Genomic DNA, 23380 nt, shown 5'->3' on the forward strand with positions numbered 1-23380 from the left:
TTAGAAGAATGTTAAGTGTGTATGTATGTGTAACAATAGATCATCCAGATATCTTATTGGTACCGGTACCTTTTATATCTTGCAAGTGATGTTGGCACCAGGATCCAATAAATATAGTACGGCACCACACGTGTTTTCAAAGAAACTGTCAAAAATAGCGACATAAGTATTTTCCCACCGTAAATCTGAATAAAATTAATGCATTTTGATCTCACTCTCGTTTTTGAATATCTTCTAGTTTTTTTATGCACATTTGGTTCCAACAAGTCGGTTTCCCAACTCGGAGCTAACAAGTACGCAAATACGCGTATAGGTGTGTGTGTATGTGTATGTATTTATGTGAATGAAATTTTTCATTCATTGGGTATAGCCTCTTAAAATTTTCTTGGGTTCTTCATTGCCCCCCCCTGAAAAATCTAGCTACGCTACAGCTCCCAAAATAAGCAAAATTGGTAAAGAAACAAAAATCCATAAGTGTTACGTAACGAATAATATGAGAGTTCATTATTATACTATAGTAGTTCATTTGCATGGCAACCGTGAATATTTTAGGGGGCAGCGGCGTACGCAGGGGTTGTGCCTGGGGTCGGCCCTCCCGATATCCAGACTTTTAAAAAGAGTAGTCAACTTTTGGGGGCAATTTTAGAAATTTTCATATAATTTAGCCTCAAATTTTATTTGGACCCCTCCAAAACGCTTTAGGCCCCTCCCGAAGTAAATTCCTGCCTACGTCCATGTTAGGGGAACACTAAAACTTTAGAGGGGCTAGGTCTTCTAGTTCCCTTGTGGATACGGGACTGTAGCCAAGCAACTAATCAAACCCAGAACCACCAATTTTCAGTTTTTTTTTGAATGACAAGTTTTCTCAGCACAAATAATTGAATGCTTTCCTTACATGAAAATAAGTTTATTTTCATACTTTTTATTATTTTCGGATAACAAAGAACTTTGTAATAATCTATTGCCAAAAGACCATTAGTCAAAAACCTTTTGCTAATATCTTTTGTCCCCAAAGCTAGTTAAATACATTAAAGCTTAGCACTAGTAAACGGTCCACAATCAACTGACAATGGTAATACGTATTTACATATTTTAATTTCAAAACGAATAATGGGGTTTAATCTGACTGCACGATAGTACTTATGCAGTATAAGAATAACGATATTAGTAAAGAGTTAATACGGATTATGTTAATAGGAAATTAAACTATAAAAATAGTTTACTCTACAAAATCCAATTTAAGAAAGATAATAATAATAATAATAATAAACTAAAATAATGCAATAATAAACACATGGTAATAAAGATTTTTTTTATGATAATCCTGGATTCTCATGTGTTGAACAACATGGTTTCCTCAATGCTGTCTCCAGAAGGGCGATAAATACGTATTATGAAGCACTCCAGTTCACATTCTTGTTTAGCCAACCACATACGAAACAAATGTCTCAAATTTAATTTTCAGACCTGCTCCCTCCTCAATAATTCCTGGATCTGTCCGCGATATCAGTTGTTGCCAATTACCTGATAATAGTCAAAGCATACCTTTTGGAATGCTTTCAAACGCTCTTTGCATAAGGAACACTTTTCCGTATTCTTTCTTTTTCCCTTTCCTTTTCCGTCCTTTTACTGTGCTGGAAAGGGACTTCATGAGCAGTGTTTGGCGCAAGCTATGTGAGAAAGGTGAGCAGCTCTGAAGTTGAATGTTTTCAAGGCCAAGGCCACGGACACATTTTGATAAGTGGAGTTGTACTATTTTTTAGCTACTAAAGTAGTATCTTCATTATTCGATTTAAAAAGAACCTAAAAAGCATTTTACTTTGTGTTTTCAGTTTTTCCAAGTCTAGAAGCATTGTAGAACACGTTACGTATGGTTTCACGCCTTTCTGCGTCGAAGCGTAGGAGGTGATGACGTCAAAACTTTACGCCGATATTTATATTTTTATTTCTCTGGCGGACTTACTTTTGCACCTAGAAGATTGAAATTTTCCACACACATTCAGTCCAGCGAACAGTATATATCAGATTTTTTAGATCTCTTTGCTAACACTGGGGGTCAATAGGAGCAAAAAGGTAAACAAAAATATTTTAAACCAAAAATCTTGTTTTCGCGATTTTCACGCCTTAGATACACGATGGAGACATGTGAATGGTACCGTTTGAAAGGTAGTCCTATTCTCAAGAGAATGATGGCGATCAATGATCCTAGAATAAACTGGAATGTCTCAGGAAATTTTTTACCTGCCATCAGGGTCTTTTGCGGTAGTCTGCGGCACTGTGGGGATTATTGATAAATTAAATACTTCTCCTGCCATTACTATTCAAGATAGAAACTTGAAAATTTGTACACACATATAGTATTTTTCACTTGATTTCAAGATGTCTGCGTTTACACGGGGGTCGAAAGGGACTAAAAAAATTTTTATAAAATCAGAGAAAAATTTTGATTTCTCTCAAAATGTCTCACTTCAGGGACACAATAGGGAAATGTAAATGGTACACTCCGATTCAAAAACATTGCGACAGCTAACGCTGTGTTGTTGGAAACCAAATAGAACCCTTCTTATCTCATAATCATTCGGGTAAAAAGACCTCTCTTTCACCTCGTTTCTTCTCTCCCATACTAAGATTAGCTAACAACATTAGCGCAATTCTTATTTCAAACTATAGATGTATTAGTATAGATAAAATGATATAACAAAACCGAGACGAAACAAAAATCATAGGTTGATGTAGGGAGAAACTGAAACACCCACAATGAAAAATTGAAACCAATGAACGTCTATTGCACAGAGATTCAGAAATGAGGCAGAGAGAGTGAAGAGGAAACGAGAAAAGAAGAAAAAGTAACGGAAGAACAGATAAAACTGTGGAATTCTAATGCAGTAAAAAATAACATAATATTATAAAGTTCCGTTTCCACAAATCAAACAGTAATATAGAAATAACGTTTGCTCTTACATATTTTTCAGAACTATTCTAATATATATAGACGATCCTTTAAAGATTTATTATGTTACTTTCATAATGGATAGCATACTCAATTTCAAGTAGAAATGTAGATCTTCGAGACAGATCTAGCATAATGTCAAAGGTTTAAAACACACGCTTTGTTTTCGCGTGGTTCGATTGCAAATTCTGTAGAGTTCGTTGGACGTAATGATCCAAATTACATTCTAATATGCTCAGTAGATAGCGTTGGTCATATCCTCCATTTCAGACTACTAATGGAAACTTAACGGAAAAAAACGAAAGGAAAAGAAATGAGAAAGAAATCAAAAGAGAAAATTGAAAAGTGCTATTTTATTGCTAAATATCTATCAGATATAACCTATATTAAAAAGCCAAGATGTATCATAATGGAAAGTTACAAATGTTGGAACGGAAAAGTTTATGTTTCTTATAGATGTAGCATCTTTCAAATTTCAACGTGAATAATACCAATTGAATTATAGGATGGGAAAAAATATTGTGTCGAACTAGTATAAATAAAATTTTATTTCCAAATAACCAAAGAGGTACTATTTTCTAGTCTTTCCGAAGAGTAATCTGTTCCGAACATCCAGCATTGATTTAATCTCTTCCGAATATAACGTACTTTGCACCGATAGGATGAACACGCTAAGAGCTCAAACGCATCATCGTGTCAGTCATATGATGTTGGTTAGGTTATAGACCACCACTGGTTCGAGGATTTTAAAAAAGTAGTGACCCGGTAATTCGACTGAGAGTCGGTAACCCAGAGGATAAAAAAGATATTTTATTTATTTCCTGGCGTTTGAACAGTACTTCTGTCAGAGATGTCTAGGTCTATTGATGTTATCCCCAGAGCACGAAAAACATGACGCCAAAGTTAACACTTAATTAGATTCACCGGACCAAATATATCAGGCTTCTGCTCCGTTTTAACTTTGAATATGAAGTGCATGTATTTGTGAGAGGGAGAGAGGAATAGATGTGAAAGATGAACTGCGTGTGTATGTGAAAAAGAGGAGTGAGAAGTGAAAGATGCAAAGACAGGGTAGGAAACGTCAGGAAAGAGAGAGAGAGAGGGACGGGACGAATAAAAATATGAAGCATACTTATCACTGCAGTGTGTGATGTAGAACGCACACACTGTTTACTCGAACTATCGTCAGTGATGCCCTGTAAGTTCTCCACCAGAAGATGAATCTCTGTTTGCTACCATTATTTTATGGGAAAAAAATCATACGAGCTGATGGGGAATCGGACCAAGATATTCCTTTTGGAAGTCTGACATGTCACCACTACACCACCGATCGCTTTAGCCAAACTTTGTTTAACAAATTGTGTTCCCTCTCCCTCTCCCTTTTTGAGAATGATAATACGAAAAGTACATACTGCAGATCAATGATCTCTTTTGAATGTCCCGTAATTCCCTTGCCCTTTCCCAACCAACATTCTTAAATCGTCTGTATCATACAGGTGTCTGCTTTCATATTCTTACGTAATGCTTGTCCAGTATGATAAGTCAATTCTTCACAATCACATTGTAAAAATACTAACTTTGACGTGAATAAGATTTAAACCTATGTTAGATAGCTGTATTATTCATAAGACCACTGCGTTATTTCAACACTATGATGCCACCTGAAATTAAAAGCCAAATATCACTTACTTTAGCTCTGCTCCTTGGAACGAATCAAAGTGCACATGAAAATTGATTTATTCGACGGCCTTGTGAGAAATTAGTGCCCACTAATAAAGGAAATGCATATAATCCAGGAAAAATTACAGAAATAAAACATATTTTTCAGTAATTTTGTCATGCTTATTCAAAAGTACGTGAATAATAATAATAATAATAATAATAATAATAATAATAATAATAATAATAATAACAACAATAAATGTATACATTCATAGTATACTTGTCCATTATTATTATTATTATTATTATTATTATCGTTATTATTTTATTATTAATATTATTATTATTATTATTATTATTATTAACATCAATTACCAGTTTCGTTGGGTTAAATTGGGAAAAAATAGTAATATGGTCCGTTACTCAGTCACTGTTTATATTACTAAAGCCCTCTTTGATATTGGTCATTTGCAAAGAGTTTTATATATCCCCTCCCCACCCTATGTTGCTTGGTGGGGCATCTGCACTGTCATTGTTGATCTCAGTGAGCCTGAAAACTATGAATTCGACACTGATAATGGTTATTTCGATCATTTTTATGTCTCCCCCTCCTCCAAGTAGAGGGACTGAATTTGGGTTTAAACACCATCAGATGTGTCACTGTTAATTTTAGCGACTTCAAAAATTACAGATTCGCCACTTATACCAGTAATATTTTGTTCTATGTTAAATGTCGCTCTCTCTCTCTATCTCTTAAGTTTCAGAGTCCAAGTGATATGACAGAAACCGTCTGAGGTACGAACTTCATCTAGGTTGAAAATTTGATCAAGATTGGTCTAGTGGTTCAAGAGTCATTACGTTTTATTAATTTAATTAATTTATTTATTTTATTTATTAATATATCTTATACTCCCACTCCCTCTCCAAGTTCTCCCGAGAAAGTGAATTGAAGAAAATCATCTCACACCCGAACCTCAACTCTGTTAAAAATTTGATCGTGATGGATCCTTTGTTTCGCGAGGTAGCAACTTTTTTTTATATTTTTAACTTCCCCCTCTCCTCAACCCTAAATTATATCGTCAAAGTGAAAAAATAAATACCATCCTACGGCCAAACTTGATCCGTGTTGAATATTTAATCGTGATCGGTCCGGTTGTTCAAGAGTGATGAAGTGACAAAACAGCCACTTTCATTTTCAGTTTTTTCACATGTATCTCCCTCTCACCGGCTCCTACGTTGCACCGTCAAACTGAAATGACAAACGTCGTCCCAGATCCGAAAGTTACCTATGTTGAAATCTTGATAGAGGTCGGTCTGATTGTTCAAGAATTTTTTTTATGTTTGCACTAAGATTTAACGTTAAAATGAATCACAAAAAAGCTTTCCAGGCCCGAGCCTTTTCAATGTTGAAAATTTGATCGAGATATGTCAACTGGTTCAAGAGATTAGGAGCCACAAACATAGTTACTTTCAATTTTATAATATAGGTTATTATTATTATTATTATTATTATTATTATTATTATTATTAGTAGTAGTAGTAGTAGTAGTAGTAGTAGTAGTAGTAGTAGTAGTAGTAGTAGTAGTAGTAGTAGCATCTGCGTACCTTTGAACTTGCACGGAGAAATTACTTCAAAATATGTTTTTTTTTTACATTTTGTCTTCGATTGTAAGTTTTCTTATCAGTGAGCACTTATTTCTCTTTTGGCCGTCGAACAAATAAATTTCGTTGTGCACTTTGTTGTAAATAACGTTACAGGAAGAAGCAAATTCGTTCCAAAGATCAGGGCTAAAGAAAGTCATATTCTGCTTGTAACTTTAGGTGGCATGATAGTGTAGGGGTAACGCAATGGCCCTTGGAATAATATAGCTATCTAACATAACTTCAAATCCTGTTCACGTCAATGTTATATTTTTACAAAGTGATTGTGAAGAATCGACTTATACTGGACAAGCAATACGTAAAAAAGTGAAAGTAAACACCTGTATCATGATAAACAACATTTACGAATGTTGGTTGGGAAAGGGAAAGGAAATTACCAGGACATTCGAAAGACATCATTGACCTGCAGTATGCACTTTTCGTGTTATCGTTCTCAGAAAGAGACACTGCACCATTTGTTAAACAAAGTTTGGCTAAAGCAATCGGTGGTGTAGTGGTAACGTGTCAGACTTCCAAATAAAAATCTTGGTTCGATTCCCCATCACTTAGTTTTTTTTCACATAAAATAATGGCTGAAACAGAGATTCATCTTCTGATGAAGAACTTACAAGGTATCACTGGCGATAGTTCGAGCAAATAGTGTGTGGGTTCCATATCATACACTCATATTTATATTCGTCCGGTCCTTCTCTCTCTTTCTTGACATTTCTCTATCCTGTCTTTGCATCTTTCACTTCTCTTCCTCTCTCCCTCTCACACATACATGCACTTCATATTCAAAGTTAAAACGGAGCAGAAACCCGATATACCTGGTCCGGAGGATCTAAGTAACTGTTAACTTAGTCGGCAAAGTTTTCGTGCTCTATGAATAACATCAACGGTCCTAGTCATCTCTGACAGGAGTACATTTTAAACATAAGGGAATAAGTAAAATCTCTTTTTTATCATCTGGGTTACCGAGTTTCCGTCGAATTACCGAGTCACTACGGATTTGAATCCTCGATCTAGTGGTGGTCTATAACCTAACCAACATCATATGACCGGCACAATGAACCATTTGAGCTCTTAGCGATTTCATTCTATTTGTGCATATTACGTTATATTCGGAAGAGATGAAATCAATGCTGGTTGTTCGGAACAGATAACTCTTGGGAAAAGACTCGAAAATGGTACGTTTCTCATAGATGTAGCATCTCAAAAATCCCTTTTGGATGATTGAAAACAAAATTTTATTTATACTAGTTCGACACAATATTTGTTCCCATCCTATAAGTCAATGTGTACTATTCACGTTGAAATTTGAAAGATGCTACATCTATGAGAAACGTAAACTTTTACATTTGTAACATTTGTAACTTTTCATTTCGATTCTGTTTGAACTTATAATATAGGGTATATGTGATAGAAATTTAGCAATAAAATAGCACTCTTCAATTTTCTCTTTCTTTCTTTCTTTCTTTCTTTCTTTTTCTTTTCGTTTTGTTTTTTGGTTCAGTTTGCGTTAGTAGTCTCAAATGGAAGATACGACCAACACAATCTACTGGGTATATTAGGATGTATCTTCGATTAGTACGTCCAACGAACATTACAGAATTTGCGTTCGAACCACGAGGAACCAAAGCATTTGTGTTAAACGTTTGACAATATCCTAGAAGTGTCTCGAAGATCTACAGTTCTACTAGTAATTGAGTATGCTATCCATTATGAAAGTAATAAAATAAATGTTTAAAGCATCGTCTAGATATTCGAATAGTTCTGAAAACTATGCAAAAACCAACATTATTTCTATATTATTGATTGATTTCTGGAATCGGAACTTTATAATCTTAGTTTCTTATTTTACTACGTTAGAATTCTACAATTTTATCTGTTCCCCGTTATCTTTTCTTCTTGTTCTCTCCTTTTTTTTTTCTCTCTCTCTCTGCCTCATTTCTGTATCTCTGTGTAATAGACTTTTTCACTCGGGACTATTTTACGCGTGGCACTTTCGAGTCGAACCCTATTGATGCGGGGCCGTGTTGACTACGGCCCTTTCGACCAGGATCCTTTCGACGCTGGCTTACCCGGGCTCTTTGTACCCGAGGCCGTTTTGACTTGAACACTTTTTACTCTGGTTCTTTGGTCGCCGAGCCCTTCTGGTACGGACCCTTCAGACACGGGACCGTTTGTGACTATTTCAGTTTTGTCATGGGGCCCTTTCCACCTGGGTCCTTTTGACTCGGGCATTTCGGTCCTTGCTCTTCTGACATAGAATATATATTCACTAGTGGAAATGCGTTGGGAAGGGGAAAGTTATGAGTAGTTAGATGATCAACGATCAAAAGCACATTATAATTACCTTTCTTTTATAATACCTTTCTTTCTCCTGATTTCTCCTCCTGATCTCAAGCTTTTTAGCCGTGGAATTGTTTTTATCGGGTCTTTTATAGCGGGGCCTTTTGACACGGCCCTTTTTGAAGCGGGGCTTCTCTGACAGGGCCTCTTTTAACGCGGGGCGTGTTTTAAATTGGGGCATTTTGTAGCAGGGCCCTTTCGACTCGGGAACTTTTGACACGGGACCGTCTTGACCCGTGTTCATTTGAGGCGGTGTCCTTTATTACTCTGACCCTTTTTTCGTCGGTCCCTTTTGGCCGGCGTCCTTTCTACTTGGGCATTTCTGTCTTCGCTTTTTTGTCCGTGCCCTTCTGACAGAACTATATATATAACTAGCTAACTCTATGGCTTATGGAATCCGAGGCTTCAATGCCGCGTATATATATATATATATATATATATATATATATATATATATATATATATATCAACCAGCTGAATTGCGTGAGGCAGGCAGGGGGCATGTATGATTAAATAGATTATCAATGATCGGGGCGCAGTAAAATTAGTTACACCACTAGACATATCTCTTTCTCTCTCCTGATTTCCACTCCTGATCTCAGGATTTTTCACTGTGAAATTATATTTGCTGGGCCGTTTGACGCGGATCCTTTTGAGTCGGGCCTTTTGACGCAGGGGTCTTTTGACTCGTCCGCTTTTAACGGGGGCCCTTTTGACTCGGGCTTTCTTTCGCGTTGCACTTTCGACTCTAACCATTTTGACATAGAAATATATATATATATATATATATATATATATATATATATATATATATATATATATATATTCATATATATATATATTCACCAGCTGAAATGGGGGCGGCAGGGGAAAGGTATGTGTAAATAGATTATCAATGATCAGGGCACAATAAAATTCGTTACGCCACTGGTCATATCTTTCTCCTGATTTTCACTCCTGATCTCAGGCTTTTTAGATGTGGAATTGTATTTGCCGACCCCATTGACGCGGGGCTCTTTTGACTTGGCTCCTTTTAACGCGGGGCCTTTTTGACTCTGGGCCTTTTGTCGAGGGGCTTTTTTGACTCAGGTCATTTTGACTCGGCCTCTTTACTGACGAAGATCTTTTGACCCGTGTCCCTTTGACGCGGGATTTATGAGATAGGGCCATTTGACTCGGACTCTCTTCCCGCGATGATCTTTTGACCCGGACCCTTTTGACGAGGGGAAAATTTTGACGCGGTGCATTTTCGACTTGGGCATTTTTGTCGCGGGACCACATTTGACCTTGCTCTTTTGACGGGCCCTTCTGACATGGAACCATTATATATATAATGCAACAGCGGAAATGCGTGGGACAGGGGCGGATTTGAGTAATCGATTATTCAGGGCGCAGTAAAATTAGTTACCCACTTTTCATATCTCCTTCCTTCTCTTCCCTCTACATTATATTTGGAGATGTATGTTCTGACTAATAGTCTACACTGGCGATTTTAAAAAGTAAGAGGACATTCACTATCAATGATAAATGTTAAGACTTTTAATTTATATATATATATATATATATATATAAAATCGAAAAACTCTATTTCGGTCTTTTGATAATCGAAAAAAATCCTGCGGGCGTTATTGATTATCATGTTGGCTAATTACTGTATTGTATTGTGCTATACACGGAATAGATACGTCTGTGTTTTATTTAATAATAAGAACCTTATTTATATTTATTACGGCTCTTGCTTGACGACAGCGAAACATATTTACGTTTAGCATATCCAGTTTCCATTCTGAAATAATGATAGTGAGAACAATGAAATAATTCACGCATACATTTAGGACTTAGAAAAATGTCCTGCGAACATGTAGTGTTAAATTCCTGAAGAGTGCAAAGCGCTAGTAGCAGTTGTTAGCAGTTATTAACGTATAAGAGAATAAATTGAAAAACTGAAAAATAGGAATCTTTTCGGAGATGACAGTGTACTGATGTTTCAAATCTGTGCCTCTACTCCCTATACCTGTGTTATTTCCTTCGTCAAAATAAAAACTCTTCAAAATTAATCAGAATTTCTTATGCAACCATCCCTACCTTGTAGTACTGCGCGGTCACATACCCGTCACGGCGATGTAAAGGCACTTTTGGCGACGAGGATACATATACGGAAACTGTAATTGTCTCACATAGCGGAAACCGTATATGTAGCAAAAAGGTTTATTATATTATGTATGTTCACGAGCAAAAGTGCATTCACACATCCATTTTTCATATCTTGCAACGTCAGACATACAACCATACCCTTGAGGTTCGTTGATTGAGAGCTACATAAGGCCTTCTACAAGTGCAATAGTTTGTTCGAAACGAGTCAGTGCAGCAAACAGCAAAAATCATTAAAACCAAATATATTAGCTCGCATTTCTGGGTAGCTATTACTAGGTCACGATTATCACGACCACATGGCTCGCGGCCAAGGTGGAGTCGCAATAGGACATTCTCCAAAATATCAAATTAGAACATATACACCACAACCTTTTGATAGTATCCCGAAGTACCTTCTTTGTTCCATATACTTCCCATCAATAACCATAAATTTCAGTACAATCTATATTAGACCACTTCAACCTTTACCGTTAGAATATTTCCAATATAAAGCGAATACCTTTTCCAATATCGTTATCATGCGGATATTAACATCTACAGAAGGAGTGCTAGAGAAAAATATGAATTTCAAGAGTATATTACTGACCATCTTCAGCTCTATCTTCATGTTCATGCTAAGCACACTATACCTATAGGCCAAACTACACCAGATGTTATTACATCTCTGAATCTAATCAATAAATGCCAGTTTGAGGTGCTCGACTCTATTGGTATTGACTATCATCGAGTAAAACTAACATTAACACATTTGCATCCAACTCGTTCTGTACTTGCGCCTCGCTCTGTCCTGAGATATGATAAGGCTCATTGGCCTGAATTCCGGCAAGAAATTGAGGATACACATCATAGTGTAAAACCATCTACCAATGACACTGATCTCGCTTCTTGTATCAATACTATCACTACTGCAATACAACGCAGCCCTCAGCATCACATTTTGGAAGATCAAGTACATCCTTATAAACCGAAATTGCTTCCTACGTACCTTGCACTTGCACAAAAAACACGACAACATCTTCGCGACTATTATCGATCAGGCAACCGTCAGTCTCTTCAGCGCAACCGTCAATGGCAACGCACAGTTAAAAACTATCTGAATGCATATAAACATAGGAACTGGATTAAAACATGTAATAACTTATCTGAGGACGCACATCCCTCTAGATATTGGAAGCGTTTCAATCAACTTGCTGGAAAGAACACCGAAACTACCTACCCTCTCCTTTACCATGGCACACCTCTCTTTTTGGATCAAGATAAAGCGAACGCCTTTGCTACTCAGTTACAGACTGTATTTACTCCTCCTGCGGCTTCCACACGTTTGGAACGGATGAACCTATCGAGCGTCCTTGCTCTGCAACCTTCCACAGAGCACGATATTGATCCGGAACATCCTCTTACAGCACCTATCACCACTGCTGAGTTCAAACCGCGCTAAAGAGGAAAAAGAATACAGCACCAGGAATTGATAACGTCTCTTACCGTCATATTCAAGAAGCTCCACAATCGCTGCTGGACCTCCTTGTCGCCATCTACAATTTCATCCTACAAACTGGTCTCTATCCATTGGAATGGAACTTACATCAGTGTTCAGTAAGGTACTAGAGAAAATTCTCGTGTGCCGGCTTCATTCATACCTTGAAGCACGTAACATACTACCTGCTCATCAAGAAGGCTTCAGACCACGTTTCTCTATAAATGACGAATAGCTTCGCCATAGCACTATCATCACAAACCAGTATAACAAAGCATTACCCTCATGTCTTATACTCATGCATTTAGAAAAGGCTTTTGATAAGGTTTGGCATTATGGACTAATTCAAAATCTTCAGTCGTTCAACCTTCCCATGTGTCATTTGAGGCTCATTCACTCTTTTCTTACAAATCGTATTGCTTATGTCACTGGGGCCGCGGTTGCTCAGTGGTAGAGCGTTCACCTCTGGTGCATGGGGTCCCGGGTTCAAACCCTGCTCCCGCCAAGTGAACTTTGTGGTGGACAAACACCGTGTGTGTGGGTTTTCTCGGGATTCTCCCGTTTCCTCCCACTTTCTTCATTCCACCATTTCATTCATTTCTCATAATCACCGTCTCCTTTAGCTTAACCGGCATAAGCGTGGGACGTAAAACTTAAATATTTAATTTTTTATGTCACTGTTGGTTATGTACTCTTTTGGTCTGTATTTCCGTTTACTGGAGTTCCGCAGGGATCAGCACTTAGCCCCTTACTGTATATACTTTATGCTTCCGACATACCTTCAACTCCGCTCAATGTATTCACTTTTCAATATGCAGACTATACGGCTTCCCTCGCTCTTGGCAAAACTGTACATCAACTTAATACTGCTCTTCAAACTACACTCAATAATTTCATCACCTGGTGCAAAAAGTGGCATCTAACTATCAACGAGCAAAATACACAAGCTGTAGTGTTCTTACCACCTAAGAGACGTTCCAGAGTTCACTTCTCCGAGTGAATATCGATGGATATCTTATACATCCTACACGCACTGTCACCTACTTAGGCGTGGTCTTCGATTCTAAGCTCACCTGGAACCCCCACCTGAAGAGGCTAAAAGTCGATTGAATCTCTTACGCCGACTCACTGGAACAACTTGGGGCTTAAAAGCGGATGTCTTGCTTCACAATTATAAGGCATTCCTCCTCCCTATCTTCACTTATGGACATACTGCCTGGTGTAATGCTTCTGCTTCTTATTACGAATAGCTCTGCATACTGGAGAGACATATTATTCGTCTAGCTTATCGTCTTAAGCTACCGTATCCCACATGGCTCATTTATGAATATATCTCGTTTCCGAAAATTACAGAACATCTTGCAGACCTCCGTATTACATATATAAACTCTCGCATACACACATGTCATCTGCTCTTTTTAGACATTGTAACGTATATTAGCGTTTCCGTCGAAGAAAAAAAAAAAGAACATTTCTGATGGAATTATAATTGTATATTTGGATGTAAAGGTAGGAGTTAAGTAATACGGCTTCTACTCACGAGATGCCCTTCCACTTCACTTATAAGTGCTTGTTACGAGGAGTTCCCTCGAATCTCAAGAGATGGCAGCACTAGTGGCTGTAGCTGCTGGGTGGGTTTGCCCAGCAATTCGGTCACTTGAAGATTGGAAAGGGTAAGGGTTAGGTTTAAACTCTTGGAAATTAGTGAAATTCATTTTCGGTATGTTATAACAATGAAATTCCCTTTCGAACATATGGTTTGGAATTATGTGATAGTTGGCTTGATACTACATGAATAATATTGCTTCAATTAGTGTGTTAACAGAATATTATGAATATTAGTGTATGTATAAGAATTTCTTGTGGTTTTTGGTAAGTAGAGTGCTATTTTTCTACTAAAATTGAGTATTGGGTTTGTACTTAGTACTGTCCTGGGGAATAAAGTGAGGACGAATTATTTAACCTTTTTTGGCTGTAGAAGGAGATTCGAAATTTATTCGTCCTCGCGTTATTTTTCAGAGCAGTGCATGGGAAACCCAATCCTTGGGTTTGGATCCCATTATATTATATATTGGTTCGGATCGCGCATGCTGGGTTCGGATCCCATTAAGCACATATATGCCAACTTTAAAACTATTACTGGGAGAATATTTGAATAGGAATTTTCATGTGGAACAAACGCGGAAAACCCGAGTAGACGTATTACTGTTAATTCCTAACCTAATCAAGAAACATTGTAAGTTTTGGGGAAAGAAAAGCAAAATTAATTATTCACGTGGATCCGGATTGTCACTGAGTGCCGGAAGGGTGGTAAACTTCAGTGAATGGAAAAAGTAAATGTATATATACGGGTAAAATTGTATCTTTTGAAACTATTAACGTTTCTTTTTGATGAATTAATGTTAAAAGAATTTGATACTTTCGTAAACTTTGGAAAATTAAATGTTAACCGTTCATATTGTCATTTGTTGGAAGTTTTTTGAAGTTATTTCAGTATTTAATCGTTTTTCAACGGGGTTTGGAAATTTCTTGTTGTTGTTATACATATATTTTGTTTATAATAAATTGTTCAAGTTGAATTTTTCGAGTTTACATATATCTCCTAGTTTAAACAAGCTTGATTGCTACGAGGAAAAAAAAACATATTATTTTTCAGTGTTTTACTCTGCAATTGCCAAAACAAGAATCGGGGAAATCTAACTCGACTAGTGTGCTTGTGATTGATTTGTATGCAGGTAAAGGAAGGAATTGTGTCTGTTTATTGGGCAAGGTTTGGCTTTTACCTGTGGACAAATTGATCGTTTTATATATTTTAAGCTTCAAATTCCTCGACAGAATTCGCGACGACAAGAGATTTTGAACCGAATAGTAACACGAATTCCCTGCTTTTAGTCGACATTTAATTTCTTCGTGAATATGATTTTCGTCTGTTAATATTGATCCTAAATATTTGAAAGTATACACTTTATCAAAAGCATTATTTAATATTTTAACTCCTCCACAATTTGCCGTATTACGGTCCCGACGCACTTCCATGTATTTAGTTTTCTCTGCATTTACTTCTAAACCCATGTCCCTGCAAGCGTTTAATAAGATCTCTGCATTTATTTCTACTGTTCTCCTATCATCCCCTATTAAATTTACATCATCAGCATATGCCATAACCTGGTGAATTCCGTTCAACTCTAGGCCCTGGTTGCTATCTTTGATTTTCCTTATGGCGTATTCCAGCACAAAGTTAAATAATAATGGCGACAACGCATCTCCTTGTTTCAGGCCATTTTCGACGTGGAAGCTCGTGGACAAAAATTTTCCTACCCGGACTTTACTTTGGGATTCACTTAAACATATCTTAAATAATCTAATCAGCTTTCTCGGTATTCCAAGTTCTGTAAGAACGTTGTATAATGTTTCTCTCCTAACCGAGTCGTAAGCCTTTCTAAAATCAATAAATAGTTGATGTACCGGGGTATTGTATTCCCACTTCTTTTCGAGTATTTGGCGAATGGTAAATATTTGGTCGGTAGTTGATCGATTTCGTCTAAATCCGCACTGATAATCTCCAATAATTTCATCTGCGTATGGGGTCAATCTTGCTAACAGAATATTTGAAAGGATTTTATAGGATGTTGACAGAAGAGAAATGCCTCGATAATTATTACAGTCAGTTTTGTCGCCTTTCTTGTAAATTGGAACAATGATTGATTCTTTCCACTCTTGTGGCAATTGTTCCTTGTTCCAGATAAGGAGAATGAGTTTGTGTATCTTGTTCCACAATTTTTCGCCTCCAGCTAAAATTAACTCAGCCGGAATTTCATCTACACCCGGAGATTTGTGTTTCTTCAATTTCTTTATAGCGGCTTCCACTTCTATTCGATTGGGTTCTGGAATATACGGTTCTGCGGTGTGTATCTCCTTTTCTCCACGCAGATTAGTTTTTGGCTGCGTGTTCAGCAATTCGTCAAAGAAATCTTTCCATCTATTTAAGAGGCTATCCGTATCGGTGAGAACTGTTCCGTCAGATTTCTTTAATATATAAGCACGAGGTTGATAGCCTTTCTTAAAATCGCTGATCCCCTTATACATGTCCCGAATATTTTTATCTTTACTATTATCTTCAAGTTCCTTGATTTTACCTTTCAAAAAATCCCGTTTCTTTGTTCTAAAAGTTTTGGAAGTTTCCCGCCTGATATCTGCGAAATTTTGTGTAGTTGTTTCATTCGGATTTTGTAGCCACCGTAATTTTGCCTGTTTTCTCTTCTCTGCTAATTTAATGCATTCTTGGTCGAACCATGGTTTGTTCCTACGTATTTCCGCGTGTATCAATTTTTCTATTGCTGAACTTTTGATGCTATCTCTAATTTCAATCCAAGTATCCTCAACACTAGTGCAATCCGAGTCTTCTAAAACCGCGAATCTATTCGAAACTTCAATCTGGTATTCCTCTCTTACCTGGCTCTCTTCTAATTTCTTTAAATTAAATCTCTCCGTTTTTGGACATTGAATATTACCTTTATTCAACGATAATCTCTCCCGTATTATCGCTACTACCAGGTAGTGATCAGTGTCACAATCAGCCCCTCTAAACGACCGGACGTCAATTATGCTAGATTGTCTTCTTCTATCTACTAAAACGTGATCAATTTGATTATGTGTTTTTCCGTCTGGTGATGTCCAAGTGTATTTATGAACGTCGCGATGTGGGAATTTTGTACTCTTCACGATTAGGTTTTTGGATGTTGCAAAGTTCACGAGTCTAACCCCGTTGTCATTACTTTCCTTATGGAAACTTTCGTTCCCTATAATCGGTTTGAAAATATCCTCTCGTCCTACCTTCGCATTGAAATCCCCTAACAGAATCTTCATATGGTATCGCGGGAGTTGGTCAAATATCCGTTCCACTTCTTCGTAAAAACTATCTTTTATATCGTCACCCTTATCTTCAGTTGGAGCATGTACATTTAAAACAATAATATCACACCATCGTCCCTTAAGAGTAATAAAAGAAAGTCTGTCAGTAACAAATTCAACCCGTTTAATTGCTGGTAATATTCGTTTGTGAACGAAAAACCCTGTTCCTAACTGGTGATTTTTATTTCCTTCCCCGTAAAAGAACGTAAAATTTCCGGAATTCTCAGATCCATTTCCTTCCCACCTAACTTCCTGAACTCCTACTAAGTCCATCCTGTATTTCTCTAACTCACTCGTTACAGATTTTAACGCGCCTGCCCTTTAAAGACTTCTAATATTCCATGTTCCAAATCTCATGTCCATTTTCTTTTGCTGATGTCGTGCCAAGTTATCAGTCCTTGTCCGAGGCTTTTGTGAATGTTTCTGAACAAGTACCTTTTTTTTACAGGATGAGGGTGTTAGCCTTACCCAAACCCCCAAGCTGGAGGACCACTCCTAGTCGTCTGTCCGCGACTGCTTATTCAGTATATTCGCAGCTAACCTCTATATCTAGAGGCCTTCTCCTCGATCCGCAACCTGAGGACGCGCCATGCCGTGGTGACAGGAACCCACGTTACACGGATTGCTTATCTGTTAGTGTATCTAATGTTTCATGTAAAAAATTGCTAACATACTTCTAAATATTTTTATAAGGCGCACATTATCTTCCTTAACAGCCATCTTAAATAAATGATCTAACGCACCAATAGCAACCCAAAAATTAATAAAATGAGGATCAACTCTTTCATCATCATCATAATCATGTAGATTATCATATTCATCTGAGTTACAATCAATATCACCTGTATCATACTCATCATCATTGTTGTCATCTAAGTAATGACACAGACGATTGAATACAGGTGTAAGAGATGTATATGCTAGCAAGTGGCATGTTCGACTACGATTTTCCGTGTATAAATATGAGTAACTTCATTTTTGTAAAGCTCTACAAAAGTGAAATAATTCTTTAAAATTATACTAGCTTTTCGAAACCCATCAAACCTACATCACAATTGAAACGTTCAAGAAAAGATGACCTGATATAAAAAGTAATATGCATAGAATATAAATAACAACTTCTCAGTAAAGGAAACAAAATCTACAAATGTCCAGTAACTAAGCTGTTTGAGAAACTTCCATTGCATAAATTGATGAAAATGTCTGGAGATGATGATTTCAGACATCACTCGACTTTTGCGTGTTAAAAACGTGAGTTCGAATAATGTAAGCAAATACCAAAGTTAACAAAATTTTATAAGAGAATTCTAAACTAAGGTGAATTGAAAGGAAATATCTTGTAATCAAAAATTGTCACAAGACATCATGAAAGAGTTTGAAAATAGAGATGATTGGATAGAAGCTTCATGTAGACAAACATTATCAGAAGACTTTATAAGCGAATTTAAGGACGACGTACATTGACGTTACATAGCAAGTGAACAAAAATTTTCAGAAGAGTTTATACGAGAATTTGAGTATATGTTCAACGATGATCTTCGGGAAAATTTGAGGGTCTTTCAAAAGTTATCAGAAAGTTTCATTAGAGAATTTTCTGATATGTTTAAAGGCAGCGATTGTTGAAACAACTTGGCAGTTAAACGTAAGTTGAGTGAAAAGTTCAATAGATATTTAAAGAAAACTTTTCTTGCTCTACCATATCACGCGACCTAGGTTATCTGAAGTTCTCATTCTAGAGTTTTGGGATAACGTCTATTGGTGTGAGATTGTAAGATATCAAAATCTCACTTCTGAATTTAAAGTTAAACTTATCGATGGATTTTGTGATGATATAGAGCTAGCTGATGATACAAATTTTTCTATTTGTCTTTGGAATAATATTTAAAAAGTTAAAACCATATGCATCCTAAAATCATTAAATGTATTTTGTAATTATTGAACATAGTGATATACTTTATGATGATATTCAGATTTGTGATGCAGTTAAAACTTTTATGGCAATTATGTAATATCATAGAAATGGAAGAAGGGAGTCTGAAACTGAAAGTGAGTCAATAGAGAATCAGAATACAAATAGAAAATAGACGATAAAGAATGAGGCGACGACATGGATGAACCTACCATCCCCGTGAGAATAACTACAGAAATCCAAAGCTAACCCACTATCCTGAGTACATTCCGTCTGCCATACGCCCCGTTTCCGTTGGACCTGATGCTGTCATTGCCTTTTCCTCCAACTGAATTTGGCAGTCATCTCTTCAGAGTTTTCAGACTCTTAAAATCCAAAAGTTCAAGGCTCCGATACCGAATATAAGCTCTCTGGAATCAATTCACCGCAGCTCTTCTCTCAGGTTTCATTCCATGCTCTGACTAGAGATTGGGGCTCCAGGTTAAAAGAAAAACAATTATTGGTCAAAGGAACCTTGTTTAACGGATTCATGAACAAATGAAATATCACATATGCTAACGTTGAATAGATTATTTCTTTAAATGCCTTGAAAAGGATACTTAAAGTGTCCTTCTTCACGGAAGACAGTATGTATCTGTACCAGATGGGCACTTGGTGCATTTAACAGAAAGCTCTGAAACCCTTGCTTCCGTCGTCAACAAAATTAAAACATATAGACCACGTTTGGACAATTTGCGGTGTTGATATACTGTTGATCGGCTGTTTTTCAACGAAAGTATTCACGTTTTGTTTGACATTTTGAAATTTTAGAAATCACACAAATTTTGTGTTACTCAGGGCGGTGTTTTTCTTCTCTAGACCAGAGGTTGTTCGTCCGATTTAACTACAGTGAATTTCATATGTTTAAACCTCTCACACTAAATCGGTTGCTGACACAATCTATCTAACCAAGAATCGATTATTTTACATAGATATAAAATAATAAAATTACTGTTGCCAGATAGTGCATGCAACATTTTTCGAAAGAATTATTTCTCAAACAAAATTTCAGCGATCACATCTATATCGAGTTTGTAGAAAAACCCTGACGTAATGGACAAAATTGAATGATTTTCTAAATCAGCACACCACATATCATACAAATAAGTGAAAACGTCTCTTTTATTTTTCAAAAACGTCACTGTTTCTCAGGCCTGTGTTGGTACGACTATGATTTTTATACCGCTCATAGGGAGTATCACCTACTATTTCCCCTAATGTAGAACATTGTAGCAATTAAGGAGAGGAAAACGGATGTAATGCTATGACCATGCAAAATCAAATTATGACATAATTTATTTTTAACTGAGTTATAATCGTGAATATTCATTTTTTATTTTGTAACTTCTGAATCCTGTATTTCTACTTTAATGGGTGTGCATTACGCGTGACTTATCAATTGTTAAGAGGTTTATATCAATTTGAAACATAATGATTTCATTATGAAATGTCATATTGTATGATTTCTTGCCATTTGGTTTGGTCAATTGAGATGACATGGAACTTTTATGTAAATGCTCTGATGTTACTATATTCAGCACAAAGCTATATTATAGTAAAAGAAAACTGTATATAAGCAGACTGAGCAGGGTTGGATTTCTCGCACGCTGTGTAGATAATTAAAGCTAATAGAATGAATAACGTTTTGTAAATTGTAACATGAAGGCTATAGATTTAGGAGAAATAACATCCTCTATTAAAATATGAAGGGAATTTGTCATTTAATAGAATGAAATCACATGTCGATCGTTTACTTTAAATGTAGAAGTACTATATATGCTTTTTTAAGGTATATGATGAACTCTGACCAATAACACAAAAGTCTGTATTACAATGTATTTTCCTCTACGCCATAGGTAAGTATAGCCATAAATCATACAGCTAAAACTATCACTGCTGTTATTTAGCGATTTATCTCACGCTAGTGAGGAAATAATTCAGTGATATTTATTTGTACTTAGCATAAAGATTACTGAAAAGATGAACCGCCTTATTGTAATTCAGGTCTCATCAATATGACCCGAGTGCTTCACAGTTCAGTGGAATAGAAGGAAATTATTATTATGCAAGGCATTTTCGGCATTTAGTATGGCAGATTTGGTGAGGGGAACCGTACCATTTGGTATAAAGTTTCCTTCATTGCTTTTCGCTATCAAATAGAATATCCTTTGGGAGATTACGATTTATGAGACCTTCATATCTTTGGGCAATTTACAATATTACCTCACATATTATATCACTATTTCACACCTGTAATCAAAGTATTAAACGCTAATGGATGATTTAAAATCTCTGTAACACAGCAACCGTTAACAATATAAAGGCGATTTTTGGCAGGATACATGCAGTCACACCTTGTGCCGTAATGATCTTTACATTGGTATTATAGAGTAAAATGAATACAAAAGGGATTTAATTTAAGATTAGAAACAGCGCTGTTTCCTTCTATACTGTTTCCTTCTATATTATTATTATTATTATTATTATTATTATTATTATTATTATTATTATTATTATTATTTTGGTAACCTATTCACCTTCCTTTTTCCTCCTTGTGTTCCACTACAGTATATTTTTGCGATAGTTGGTGTTTTCTTAATTTAAATGATCTGGTATTATGGTTAGTCTTTTGTCAATGTCATGTGATTGTTATACTTAAATTTGATTGGTTGTTTATCTTTCCGATGAAGTAGCTTTGAAATTAAGTGATTGGGCCCGTCACTTGTTCTCTTCGCTAGGTATGTGTTACACCATATGTAATATTGTGTATAGTATATTTTATTTTGTGAATTTAAAGTTATTCTGGGTTTTTCCGTGAGTATAAAAAAAAAAAACAAACATGTAGATAGAAAATTGATAAATATTCTAATTGAACCATCAGTTCAAATATTGGTATTGAATTTCTATAATATAAATATGTATATTTCAAATATGGTTTATGCTGAATATGTCTTGTGATAAGGCAGGAGCCATCTTGGACTTTTACTTCATGCAACATGTGCCTGATAAATTTTTCAGTAATTATAAATTTCTTGTGGTTTTTGCATGAATCGAAATTGTTTAAATCTACTAGTAGTTGAAAATATTTTTCAAAATCGGACAAACTTTTTCGAACTTCACAAATTCGTTGTTAGATTCAACATTACGTTTTTTTTAAATAATAATAAAATTTGTTAATGTTATCTGAATTTTTTTGTTTTGTTTATCAAGTAGAGTTATGTACCTGCAACCTTTGAAGACGTATTATTATTTGTTGAACTTTAGCATACCATTCTCTTTCAGTAGCTTACATTTTTACGTGCGTTAAGCGGCGTTGTAAACCACATACCTGGCCCGGGAAACTCTTCTCGGAGGGGCTACTTTTTTGAGTAGAGGAAAGGGAACGTAAAACTTTCTTTCCTGATTTTCAAAGATTTAGTTTTTCTGGGAAGGGACGGTAATGGCAACATTACCCACCTTGGCTGTTACAACCTTTCCACAGTTTGGATTTTTTGGGACCATTCCTATTATTTTTTGCCATTTCCTTTAGTTCGGTCCAATTAGCTTAAATATTTTGTTCGTAGCGAATTATTAAGTTGCATTTTTTGAATGGACATTTTTTCCAAAATCTTGTTGTCACTATATTGTTCCCATACCAGGAATGATCATCAAAATGTTCCAGATTGTGGAAAGGTATATTTACATGTATAATGCCGAAAAATGTATTTTTACTGCGCATGGTTGCTCTGTGCATGGTTTACTAAATCATTAGCGTTCAGTGCATAAATTAGAGGTGTGAAAACGTGACGTATGACGTAATATTGAAAATTACTGAAAAATGCCAACGTGTATCCATCGGAATTTGAAAGAGAACATTCGACTTCATAACAGAAAACAAAGGAAATACTTTATACTATGTGGTACTATATAGCAAATTTTACTATTGCTATCTCCTCGACTAATTTGTTTGATTTTTTCATAAAACATGGCTTTCTCTATAACTGACGGAAGTAAAATCTACAGAGAATTAATGAATAAATTAATCTCCACTTTGCCATCACAGATTTTTACTGCAATGGCACCTATTATAAAACAAAGGTTTATAATTCAGCTCTTAGCACTATTGCTTAAGCCGTATATGTAAGTAATTTTGAAGATAATTAAATATAAATACTCTAATAAATTAACGTTACAATTATATAATATCCAGTACATACCAAAAAAGACACTGCACGAAAATGCCTTTACGAACATTCTAAGATGTTGACAGGATTTATTAGAATAATTATTTGAACCAACTAGTAGA

The sequence above is a fragment of the Thermobia domestica genome, chromosome 4 (assembly GCF_964235325.1).
Source record: "Thermobia domestica chromosome 4, izTheDome1.hap1.1, whole genome shotgun sequence".
NCBI classification, from domain to species: Eukaryota; Metazoa; Arthropoda; class Insecta; order Zygentoma; family Lepismatidae; genus Thermobia; species Thermobia domestica.